The following is a 14,093-nucleotide window of genomic DNA, read 5'->3' on the forward strand; positions in this document are numbered from 1 at the left end:
GTAACTTTGCTGAAAAAATCAATTGACCATAAATTCAAAGATTTATTTCTGGTCTGTCAATTCTGTTTTATTGATCTATATGTTTATCCACACTCAAATATTCTAGTCTACAGATTACTGTAGATTTAAAGTAAGTTTTATAATTCCAAATACTGGAAATTTGTTCTTATTTTTCGAAGTTGTACAGGCTTATCTAGGTTCTTTGTGTTTTCACATCATTTTAAAAGCAGATTTTCAATTTTTAAAAACAAACAAACAAATAAAAAACTTAACCCACTAGGATTTTGATAGAAACTGTATTGACTCTAGAGAACTGTTATCTGGACAATACTGGTCTTTCAATCTAAGCACATTCCTATCTCTTCATTTGTCTTCATTTCTACCAGCAGTGTTTTATACTTTTATGTAAGATTCGCATTTCTTTTGTTACATTTATGCCTGATCATTTAGTTCTTATTGATGCTACAAGGAATGGAATTTCATCACTCATTGTTAGAATATGAAATCATTTTGCTTACTTTTCTTGTATTCTCTGGCCCCCTTCTCTTCCCCTGGCCTCTTCTCTTTTTTCTTCCTCTTCCTCCCCACTCCCCTCTTCCCCCTTCTCTTCTTTTCCTTCTCCTTTTAAATATATATTTGACATGAAGGCTCACTGTGTTTGCCAGGCTGGTCTGAAACTCATGGGCTCAAGCACCCCCCTGCCTCAGCCTCTCAAGCGCTGAGACCACAGGTTCACCCCACTGTGCCCAGACACTGTGATTATCTTCAACTTATTTGTTGATTCAGCTTCTTGTTATTTATGGCTTCTTGATATTTTTCAAACATTTTTCCATGTTTCTTGTGTTGTCCATGTGAATTTTATTCTTTGCTTTATTAATAAGGTATACTTATTTATTTTCATATGTTGTAACGGCTTCATTTCGTGAATAAACCCCAACTTGGTGGGTGCATTCTTTACAGGTTGTTGGATTCCATTTGCTAATATTTTTAGGACTTTGGTACCAATATTCACTGGGGATATTAATATGTAACTTTCTTTTCTTGAGACATCATCAGGAGAATTTGGTATCATAGCATTTGGAAGTACACCCACCTCCACCCAACACACACATACACTTGACTCCATTTTACGGCAGAATTTATGAAGAGTTGAAATTACTTCTTACTTAAGTATTTCATAGAATTCACTAGTGAAGATATGTAGGTCTGGGCTTTTTTGTGTATGTAGATTTTTAATGACAAATTCAATTTCTTTAGGTGTTGGTCTATTCTGATTTTCTATTTCGTCCTCAGTTTCAGCAGTCTGTATCTTTCCTAGAAATTCTTTGCTTCTAAGTTTTAAAATATGTTGATATGAATTTTTAAATATTTCCTCAAATTTTTTTTTAATTTTTTGAGAGTGATAGCCCCTCTTTTATTCTCAACTTTTTAAATTTATTTTTTATCGTACTAGACCAGGGGTCAATGGCCAGAAATTGCATTCAAACATCTTGAGCCAGGGAGATTTACACCTGCTGATAGATCCGTCTGTGATATGGGTCACATTTAAATTTTAGGCACTTTGAATATTTAAACCTTCTTTTCCTGTCATGCTCACACAGGTCTTTTCTGTATATATGCATGGCTTCCCCCTTAGCTAGTGATGTGTAGACTTCAGCTAGTTCTGCCAGAGCACTCTGATTTGGGGGATCTATTGGTTAAATTTCTGGTTAGTTCATAGTTCTGCCACTCACCTCGTCCAGTGTGACGACCTCAGTCTTGCATTGAGAGTTGTAGCTTTCATTATTCTTTCCCTACTAAGATTTCTGCTCTTACTAGCAGTCCTGCTGGGTATGGTCTTCTTGCCCTCCACTCCAAGTCAAGTCAGTCCCTCTAGTAATAAAGCTGCTGGTTCTATGGCTAGTTCCCTATACTCAGAAGTAGACAGGGAGGCAAAACTACTATGGCAACTACTAAAGGACAGATAGCCAAACAAGACAAAAATCCCTCTGCTTTTACCAGAAATTCACTAAGTATTTTTAGTAATGCCTCTCAGTTTGTTGTTTGCTTTTGTTTTATATCCAGAGCCCTGAAATTTTGTTTTCAAAAATTTGTCAAGATATATACATATATATTGGTAAGAAAGGACTTACCAGCTTCTTCACATTTCCATAATTGGAAATCCCTACCCGGGCCACGGGGCATGCTAGATACCTATGGGTTTCCATGTCTTTAGCTTTTACTTATATTTATTGCTAATATTTCACATACTTGCCAATAGTCAGAATATTTCACCAAAAATAAATTTGCATTTGACAAAATACAGTACCCCTTCATGTTCAAAACACTAGAAAATCTAGGGATAACAGGAACATATCTCAACATCATAAAGACTATCTGTACTAAGCCGCAGGCAAACATCATTCTAAATGGAGAAAAAATGAAGGCATTCCCTCTAAAAACTAGAACAAGACAGGAATGCCTCTTTCACCACTTCTATTCAACATAGTTTTTGAAACACCAGCCAGAGCAATTAGACAGATGAAAGAAATTAAAGGGATACACATAGGAAAAGAAGAACTCAAATGGGCACTATTTGCTGATGAGATGATTCTATACCTGGAAGACCTTAAAAGTTCCACCAGAAAACTTCTAGAACTAGTAAATGAATTCAGCAAAGTAGCAGGATATAAAATCAACACCCATAAATCAAAGGCATTTCTGTACATCAGTGACAAATTCTCAGAAAGGGAAATGAGTAAAACTACCCCATTTTCAATAGTCTCAAAAAAAAAAATACTTGGGAATCAACTTAACGAAAGAGGTGAAAGATCTATATATTGAAAATTACAGAACGCTAAAGAGAGAAATCAAAGAAGACCTTAGAAGATGGAAAGATCTACCTTGCTCTTGGATAGGCAGAATTAAATTATCAAAATGACCATACTTTCAAAAGCATTATACAGATTTAATGCAATTCTGATAAAAATTCCAATAAATTTGTTTCAATTTTTTTTGGAGTCTTCTTTCCTAAGAAATTTAATTCTGCATTTATCTATTGAAATTGCACCACTAATATCTCAGGCCATCATTTCCTAACTATCCTAGCAATCTTCTTTGTCTATCTCCTGATTTAGATTATGTATCTCCTGAATTTCAAGAGTTTTCTCTCTCTTTTGGTATATTTTCTTATTTTGGCTGGGCACATTTTTCTTTTTCACATTTAAGATGGTGTTATTGCATAGAAAACAGGTTATGGCATCGTTTCCATACCTGCTTCCTGTCACAATGCTCTGCTCTGTGCTTCTATCAGACTGTTGTTTTGTAAGCGGAAAATTTTTGCTTTGTTTTACTAAGTAGAAAACACAATTTGAGATAAATTGCCTAATTGCCAGGGAAAATAGAGTAAAAAGAGAGAAGAATGTGATCCAGAAAAACAGTCATCCTTTGCTAATGGTTTTAAAATTAGAGTGGCATTATTTTGAGTAGGACCAATTGCTGATTCTGGCCTCAAGCTGGTCTCAGGACCAAAAGCAGAGTAAGGAAACACATCACATTACCATTATAAAAACATAAGCATTTCAAGTTTTGACACAATGCCTTACAACTGTCTATACTTACAAAACAGATCTTACCTGGAAAAGGGGAATTCATTGTGCAAAGGCAATGACTAGAACTTTACCAACGTTGGATTATTTCTAACACACAAGCCTTATTGGGAAGCATTCTCCAATTTGCTTATATCAAATCCAAACAAAAGCAGATCCTCACAACTACAGGGACCATGGTAGAGCCAGGTACTTTGAAATGATGAGACTGATTGTGTCTTGGTGAAGAGGAAAAGGTAAGTGAACTATTGTATCCACTCCAGAAATGTTGGCCTCCTAATGTTTTCAAGTAAGAAATGTATGAATTGACAACTAGTCTCTTTATATTCGGAATGCAATTTGATCCTGACAGCTCCCTGTGCAGCCGTGCTCCTGGTTTTTATCCAGTATATTCACACTGACGACATCCAAGCAGAATTTCCACCTTTTGAAAATTCTAAAGGCTGCCAGGACATTTGAAATCCTAAGACGTTTATTTGCTAAAGAAAAGTTCAACTGAACAAACCACCATGGTACCTAAGGTGCAGATGGAGTGCCTGCAATGATTAGCCACATGTTTATTTTTGCTTCAAGGGTGAGGATGGAAGCTGTACACGCAATACTAAGGCTTGTTATGTTCTCCACTGGACCTCACCGACATCGAGGGCTGTCTGCTTTCTATATAAAAGACTGTCTTCCACAATGGAAGTCATTTTATCAAACTCGGATAAATTGGTCACCTTCACAAGAGTTTTGGGTCAAAAATTTAAGGCAGACTATTAAGTTTGTAACTGCACCAAGAAAGTTCATTAGATTTCAGAAGTCATAAAATACTTTTTATGAGGCTAAGTAGATTTTTTCCATAGTCAATTATAAAATGTTTGTTTATTTGCTTATGTTTTCACTTTTAGAACAAAGATCACTCTCAGAAATATTTATAAGGGAATTATTTTTTCTCTGGCTCACTTGGAAGATAAATGGGTCCATACAAATGAGATAAATCTTCCCCTTTAAGACAATAGTCAGTGTGTTGCTATAAATCTTAGCCAACCTGAAAAACAAATAGGGCCCACAACCCCCAAATATTTATAAAGTATTGAACCAAGAAACAAGAGGGACAATGAAGAGGTGAAGGCCCAACTGGTCTCCACTCTTATTCAGTGTTGTAATTATATCTACCTTTTTCTTATACTTTTTATTAGTATAATTTTACATTTTAGTGGCCTTTTAAAAAAATAACTTTATCAAGTTTAGCTGATATATAAACACCGCACATATTTAATGAGTTTGCATATGCACACACCTTTAAAATCACCATGATCAATATCCATCATCGATGAAAGTTTCTTTGTGTCCTTTTGAGTTTTTTTTTTAAATTTTGTTTTATTCAAGAACTAAAGTATTTGCACACCCCTCACAATGTAACAATGTTCCGCATTTATCTATATATTTACCTTTACCAGTGAGTTTTACACTTTCATATGCTTTCATGTATGAATACTTTTCAACATGAATAATTCCCTTTACTATTTCTTTTAAGACAGGTTTACTAGCAATGAAAGTCAGCTTTTGTTTTTATGAGAAATCTTGATTCTGCCTTCATTTTTAAAGAATTGCTTTTCCAGGTATAGTATTCCTAGTAGTATTTTCTTTTAGTACTTTGCATATACAATCTCATTCTTTTCTAACCTTGAAAGGTTCTGATGAGAAACCTGTTAATAGTCCTTTGAAGCACCCTTGTAGGAAACAAGTTGTTTCTCTTGTTGATTTCAAAATTATCTTTGACTTTTAACAGATTTAACAAAGTGTGCTCTTCTTTGGGATCATACTATTTGGGATCCTTTGAACTTCATGAAGCTTGATATCCATTTTCCATTCAAGATTGATAACTTTTCAACCACTACTTTTTAAAATAAGATTTTTCTTCCTCCTCCCTTCCTCTTTTGTATAATGTGTATATTGGTTGGCTTGATGGATTCCCATAATTCCTTCAGTCTTTCTTCATCTTCATCTTGATATCTTTTTCAATGTTCTTATTTTGTGGGACTGAGTGTGTGGCTCATTGGTGGAGGGCATGCTTATCATGTAACACCTGGTTTGCACCAGTTTTTTTTAAATCCTAAGGATTTTGTTTGAAGAAGGATGAGGAGGAAGAAGAGGAGGAGAAGGAGGAGGAGGAGGAGGAGGAGGAGGAGGAGGAGGAGGAGGAGGAGGAGGAGGAGAAAAAGAGGAGGAGAAGGAGGAAGAGGTGGAGGAAGAGAAAAAGAGGAGGAGGAGGAGGGTAGCAGTAGTAGTAGTATTTAACTGTGTTCCTTTCAACTCACCAAGCTTCTTTAAAATTATTTTGAATTCTTTGTCAGGAAATTCACAGATCTCCATTTCTTGAGGGTCAGTTATTGGATATTTATTTTGCTTTTTTAACTGTGTCATGCTTTTCTGATTTTTTCAGGCTCCTGTGGCTTTATGTTGGCACATCTAAGAAACAGCTATCTTTCCTTGTCTTTCATAAGCTGTCATTGATTGAGAAAGGCCTTCAACTATTATAAGTCTGGCTAAAAGATCTAGACCTTTATTTCTAGCTTCCCTAGGTGCTCTTTCCCCCCGACCTCAGAAATTGATAATCTTTCTTTTCCTCTGATATCTAATTATGTTACTTTATTCAGAGCCCTGTGTAAGATAGAGCAGAAACAATCCCTCATGGAGTACACAAAAATCCCAGTAATTCTAGATACAAGCTTCATTTCTCCAGTTCTCCCAAAACAAAGGCCTCAATTCTCTGCCTTCCTTTCCTAAGCCAGTTGTAAGAAGGTACCCTACCCTCTGGCCCCCTGAGGTGTCTAAACTATGCCAGTCTTCTCAATTCTCTTTTGTGAGTAGAGACAAAGAATGGCCCTTAGGGAGAGCACTGAAAATGTAGGGAGTATGCTATAAGAACAGATTATGGGAGCTTGGACATTCATCCCACTCCCATAATCACCACAGGGAGGTGTCCAGACCTCTCTTGGTGCTGAGCTGTGTTGGCTTGGGAGAGGAACTGATGTAGGTAAAGGAAAAGTGATGTTCTTACTCATTTCAGGAAGGCTAATCTTGACTTTTGCTTTCCTGGGGTACTAAAACTTAACTGGATCCTGGAATTCTCAAAAAGTTATCATGTTTCTTATGGGGTTGTTAAATAAGTCTTCTGTGGGGGAAGAAAAGATTGAACTTCCTCTTTGATGTACTCAAAGCCTTGTATAATTTCTTAAGTTAACAAAATATGGAAAGAACACATACTAATTTAAGATACTGGGAAAGAAACAACTATAATTAGTATTTTAAGGAAAGCAGGAAGTAGAAAGTAATGATGGTTAGGTGTCTAATGCAGTGAAAATAGAAAAACTGATAAAGCCATGTCTAGCTCTTTGCACATCCACCAGCACAAGGTAACAGAACATTAGCCAGAGGGGGGAATCACAAGAAGACCCTCTCCTTGGACTGGAGATATTCCTCTAACTTGTAGAAATATTGCTGGATGACACTGATTACAAATTGTAGCCCTGCTTCCTCCAGTTGATTAATATCCACCAAAGGTCTAGAATTTCTAGAATTTTCTTCTTGAAATAAGGAGGTTTCTGGAATGGGCAGTTACAAGACCAGATGGGGGCTGGATATGTTTGCCTTGGTGATAACATTGTTGAGTGAGCTAGGCCATCACAGATAGGCTCCAGGGACAGGGCATAGGAGCTGGAAGACCTGGGTTCCCTATTTAGTCTCTGGGCAGGGGTGGGACTCTGGGTTTGGGTTCTTCTCTGCCCCAGTAGGACTCCTCCATCTTGTTCATGACTGTTTCCCTGGGCAGAACCAGGGCCTGACAGAGAACAGATAAGAATATAAGAAGATAATGTGACTCTAATCCTTTACAAATCTAATAAAAAGAGACTGCCACAAACATAAAGGTGATTTTCATGTGTGCATTCCATGTTCAATTCTATACTAATAAACTTGATGATCTCAATGACAAGGAAGAAATTAAAAATCTATAAACAAAATTTCAAGTTATCATAAAATAACTTTCCCCAAAAGACTACAAAATCAGATAATGGATACCTGGATTTATATTATGGGTATATTATTTCAATCTACTGAGAAGTCAATAATTCCCACACAATATAAACTATTCTACAACAGAACACAAGATGAAAAGCTTCCTAGTGTACTAAATAAATTAAGAATTAGTCTAGGGAATAAAGGTCTTAGGATTTCCTGGATAGGTTACCTTAGATAACTTTTCCCAAAACCAGTTACATTCAAAGGGGCATAAAGCAGAGACTTCATAAAACTGCCATTAGATTTAATAGGATAATATATATAAACCTCAGTTTATTACATTTCCAGGGATACATTGCACACTCAGCAAGATTTTTTGTTTTTTTTTAAGTTAGAATAACTCTGAAGTAAACCACATGTCAATTTAATTAGTGAAAAATGATGTAAAAATCTAAATAAAAATATGTAATCAAATTCAATATAAGTATAAGAGCATCAGGCATAAATACAATGATGATTTAGTATTAGTATATGTGCTGATGTAATGAGTCCAGCTACATCAATACACCAAATAAGAAAAACACATCACAGGTAAATATTTTATTCCTGATATCCTTTTATTAGTGAGAAAGTAAGTGAGACATCTCCTTAATATCATCACAGAAAAATCAGAGCTGGACAATAGGTAAAGCAGTAAAAACAGATTTTACTTAAGACTATTGTGATACTGTGAAAGAGACCTCAGTATTGAACAGGTATCAATTCCACAAATAACATGGGCAGACTGGAATTTATACACAGGGAACAAAGTGTGGGGCAGCGGACAGAAAATTTCCAAGAGGAAACATTAGTGATCAGGGGGAATTCTGGTTATACCAACAAAACAGGATTCCTGCTGAAGGCAGGCTGGGGTGATCTGGCATCCCCAATGGGAAGAGAAAGAGAAACTCAATTAGATATTGAGGGTGATCAGATTTTGAGGATGGGGACTTCCTGTTAAACTGACTTACCAGGATTCTTGCTAAAATTAGACAAGGTAAGGATACACCCTGAAATTAAAAAAAAAAAAAAATGAGACTTAGTTGAAAAAGACTTCCCTGATTAGAGTTTGGTCAAGGAGAGAATCTTCATCAATATAAGAAGCCAATAACATCTTAATGATGAGACATTAGAAACCTTATCATCACAATCACAAAGAACACAAGTCTGCCACATCCAGTTTTATTCAAGGTAGCTGCCTACCTACCTTCAAAAAAGCCCATATTTTCAAGTCACTGTTACAGGTAACATCCTCTATGTGACACAGTTCTAGTTAAAAACTGCAAGCAGACATTCCCAGGCAGGAGTTAAGGGAGGAAAATACTGGTGAAGCTTTTTCTCTCTTTCTTTTTTTTTTTCCCCCTGAATGGAACTTGGAGCTCAGGAGCTATCATGAAACCAAGAGACCGAGAGGTCTAAGGATTATGGAGCAGAAGGGAGTCTAGGATCCTAAAGTATCATACAACCATAGTTCCAGGCCTGGGAAGTCTGCCTCTAGACCATCCCTCACTTATCCATTGATGTTTATCACCACTATTTGTTTAAACCAGTAATTGTGCATGTAGCTCTAAGACTAATATCATCTGGGAACTTGTGAAAAGTCCAAAGTCTTTGACCTCACCCTATTCCTACTAATGAAATCTCTGAAGAGAGGCCAGAACTTTGGGTTTTAATAAGTCTTCCAGGATATTATGATGCCTGGTTAAAAGTCAGAGAACTTCAAGTTTCAGCCACTGTTTTCCTCCCTATAACCACATGCAATTCTTACCAGAAAGTATATCCTACTGATGAGCAAGCTAAAAATTTCAGGCTTTCAGGGGAAAAAAAAAATCAAGTCAGATATTCCTTTCATTCAGAAAATTCAACATGAGAGGGATTCAAGATTAAGTGTATATGTGCATACACATATGCACATGTGTGTATAAAAGAAGGAAATTTTTGTCCTTGAGTCTGTAGAAAGATCATATAAGCAGAAGAGGAAGGAAATAAGTCACAAATAAAAATATCAATACATTTAACTACCAAAAGTTTTTGATAAAAATAAAGAATAAAATACATTCAAATTTAAAATGCAAATGACATATTTAAAAATTTTTTAAATTACAAAAAGTATAACCACTGCATAAAAAAGAAAAAAAATTTATCAAAAAATGAAATGTTCATAACATAATTGATATCAAATAAAAGCAAGTCATATGTATTATGTAATACCATTCCTATATATGTATGTATGTATATATGTGAATCTAAATATACACATGAGCATATATGTATATGTATCATGCATACATATACATACCATATCCAAAAGTAAATATTCCAATACAAACAGTAGTTGTCTCTGGATTATGGTATTTTACAAAATTTTATTTTTCCTTAATTTTTGTGACTTCCAAATTTTCTACTGTTAATATGGATTACATTTGAAATCAGAAAATAACACACTAAATATTAACTGTCATGTCTAAAGGAAAAAAAAAACAAAGAAAACAAATCTCTATGGCTGTTTTCTATCCTGCCTCTATATGCAGTAATCTTTCCTCTGAATTCTATGCAGCAAACTGAATCCCCCAGAATGCTTTGTTGATTTTTATTAAGATCTTCCATTCACAGCTAATCTATGGCTACAGCTGATGGCAAGGGTATACTCCTGATATGAATGTCAGTTGATATATTCCTTTATGTTAATGAAAAAGTGGACAAAAAAGACATATGTAGAAACATTTTATCAATGATTCAAGTGAATTCTCTGCTCCATTAGAGAATTATTTTTGAACACTGGAAGAATATTTCCTCATTCGTTGTGCTATTCACACTGTACTGATTACACTCAAGGGTACTTGTAAGTTTCGTAGGTACCTTCCCCACCATTTTCTACTCTCTAGACAAACAATAAACCAAGGCTTACTTCATAGTATTCACCAGTTTCCAGAAGATGGTGGAATAGAGGAGGTTGCTTTCCTAATTGCTCCATAGTATAGTGTTCACCAATTTCCTTGCTGTGATATTCCTAGTACAGCTGATTTTAAGCTACCAAGGTGACATCATCAAATGCAGAGCTGAGAAGAGAGGTGTAGTGATACACTGTAGGGTACTTCTCTCATACAAAAACAACAGACACAAATAAGCTTGAATGTATAAATAATAAATGTATAAAATAATTAGAAAATGCTGAGTTTTAGCATTTATTAAATTTTTAAATATTATGTACTTAATTGAAGATTACATAATTTTTAATAGTGGTCTTTAAAATACAAGTTCCGTTGTGTTCCCCAGAAAAATGTATTTCAACATTATTCATGTATTCACAAAGAGAATTGTGGGATATAAGCACCAGTGAAAACCTAAACATCTGCTTGCTAGTGTATTTTTCCAAGATTGCCTAGCATGAGGGAAATATCCTTGAAATTTGGGTAATTTTGCTGCACAAAGACAAACTTGCTCAAGCCCCTATCAGAGGCTTAGGCCAAGTTCTTCATAATTCACCTAAACATTTGAAAGACAATGCTCATGAAGTGAGTCTATGGCAGGGCCTGCTGAATGATCATGGAATATTAAGTTGGGCTTGTCTTCATACAATGGATGTTTAGAGCAAGAAGCCAAAAAGGCTCCTCTCATCTTGACTGTGGTTTCACCACTGTTCTTATATATAAAACTAGATTCTGGTCAAGTGGAGACAATAGCTAAGAATATTATCTTTTACCGAGTACTTGTTGTGTGTCAGGCACCATGCTAAATGCTATACATACATCATCTCTTTAACCCTTAAAGCACCCCTGGGTTGTAATAAGGAACATTATTCTCATTTACAGCAAGAAAAATGAGAGGAAAATTTCCCAAGATAACAGAGATGGCAAGTGATGAACTAGGATTTGAACTGGCTATTTATCTCCAAGCTATACTACCTCCTTCACAAATCTGGAGGTTCAGTGCCTTCAAGAATTCATTAACTGGGGCTGGGGATGTGGCTCAAGCGGTAGCGCGCTCGCCTGGCATGCGTGCGTTGGCCCAGGTTCGATCCTCAGCACCACATACAAACGAAGATGTTGTGTCCGCCAAGAACTAAGAAAAAATAAATAAATATTAAAATTCTCTCTCTCTCTCTGTCCCCCTCTCTCTCTCACTCTCTCTTAAAAAAAAAAAAAAAGAATTCATTAACTAAGAGGAAGAGGGTGGTTCATTCATTCTTCAACATTCTTCAATGACTCAGTAACGGAAGACTCATGGTATTCACTTCTTTTCCAACTGAAATTGTTGATAACATCCATTTTCACCATCACAAGTATCCTAGTTAATGTCCTAGTTAGAAGATCAGTCCTGTGTATAAGCAGAGATTGAGGCAAGCTGTGTTTCTGTTCTGATTCTATGGGGGAAAAGATGGAAGCTGTACAAAACTAGCCTCTACTTTGCTTAACCGGTCACATCTCCAGGGGACCAACACACTTGAATACATGTATAAAAGGGAAAACCTGGCACTCCACACTTCAAAACAACAATGACTGGAAGGACACAGAAGATGGGAAAATGAGAAGAGTAGCAGGTTAAGAGGCATGCTGTTGGTGCACTTAGATGCCATGAAAAAAGGCTTAGAGAAGTAGTTCAACAGCAGAATAAATGTACCTGTTTTCCATGTGTTTCTTGCCAATGAGATGACAACTCACAGGCCCAGTTTTCCTCAACACTATGCCCTAGATTATTAATATTAAACCCAAAGCCAAAAGAGTCCTTTACATTCATGTGAAATACATCAATCATTTTTTTCCAATAGTCTGAAAGACAGGAAAAATCCTATTGAAATGAAAATTTTCATATGTTGGGAAGTGAATTGAAATGAGTCGTGTTAGTTTTCTAATACAGGTTTTTCAATTTAACTAACTTCTTTCCTATCTATAATGTTACATTCAAATAGCTCCAAAACGTTATTGAAACCTTTAATGTTTTAATTGCTGTGATTTCATTCTTAAATAATAAAATGCCATTTTCAGCTCCAGCCAGAATATTCTGTGTAAATAACCATTCACTGAAAGAACTATTTGCATCTAGGACATTTCAAGCATTCCTAAGCATGCATTTGGCTAGGCTAAGCTAAATGCTATTAAGAGTTGTTAAAAATTTTAGGACTTTATTTTCACTGCAAAATAAAGAAATTTGTAATAATTTCAGGCATAACTTAAGAGTGTTTTAAGTTAAAATTATGGTGACATAATGAATGATCTGGATCCTGCTGTTTGAAGAAGAGTCAAGGACAAGCTTTAAAATCAGGTCATCTTTCTGGTATTCGTAAAAGCAAAAACACATAGATGATTCCATTATGGCCAGGGGAAAGTTATTAACCCTGAATAAGATATTTTGGGGCTGCTCAGGAATTTTTTCCTCAAGATTTCACTTAAAGCAGTAGAGGTAAATGTCTTTTCAAATTGCCTCTATGACACCCACAGCCATTATTCCTGGGTAGATATAGGCCAGATGGGGGTTGATACCTGAAATGATCAGTGGAGTTAGAATCAATTAGTGCTATTGCTAAGTGGTCCTTGCAGAAAGCACAGTGTTCAAAATTATGCCCTTCCCCAAAATTGGTAACCTGCTTCTGTCCTCTTACTGACATTCAGAGACTCAGCTCCCAAGGGTGACTTAGTTAGAAAGGGTCCCTTTCTATGTGAAGCTGCCTTACCCAGAAACCTCCTAATTTCTCTGCCCTACTAAATTGCCCCAGGCTTTCTTCTCCTTTAACATTTACAGTTTGGCTTCATTTTAAAGCTATCACCTACAGCAGAGGACTCACTAGGTCCAGGTCTGAGCTCAACCCCTGAATTGGGAGGCTTAATGTCAAAGAAACTCAAGTTATTTCAATGGGACACAGGATAATGAGAGTTAGTAAAACCAGTGGTATGCTCTAACTGACTCATCAAAAGTTTTCTGTTAAACTTTTAGGGATGGGGAGCTGTTTGTTAAATATGACCATTAATAAAAAGTAAATTTTATCAACTTACATATTATAAACAAAAATAATGACACCATTATTTTAATTATGGTGAAGATTTCAGGGAACATATTGGATATTGTATACTGATTGCTGAAAGCACTGCAGATCTTTTTTATTCCATTATGAAATTTTATGTAAGACTTCTTATATGTTCATTTTTAGTAATGTAACACTTGGATCCGTATTTTTTATCTGTATGCCTAATACACAATATTTTGTGCATGTTTTTTTCTGGTTTCAAAAGCAATACATCTTCATTGTAGATAACTTGGGAGAAAAAAAAGTTTAAAAGTGAGTATTGATCAAAGGCCATAATCCAGAAATAAATATAGTCAGTATTTGAAATATATCCTTTGAAATGAGGAAGTGCTCATATGTGTGCTCATGTGTATATGTATAGCATATAAAGGATGCATAACTGCTTTTCTTCTATACCACATTACATTATTGAGTGTTTTACTTTGTTATACAAACTCTTA

This window comes from Urocitellus parryii, chromosome 12 (assembly GCF_045843805.1).
Source record: "Urocitellus parryii isolate mUroPar1 chromosome 12, mUroPar1.hap1, whole genome shotgun sequence".
Lineage (NCBI taxonomy): Eukaryota > Metazoa > Chordata > Mammalia > Rodentia > Sciuridae > Urocitellus > Urocitellus parryii.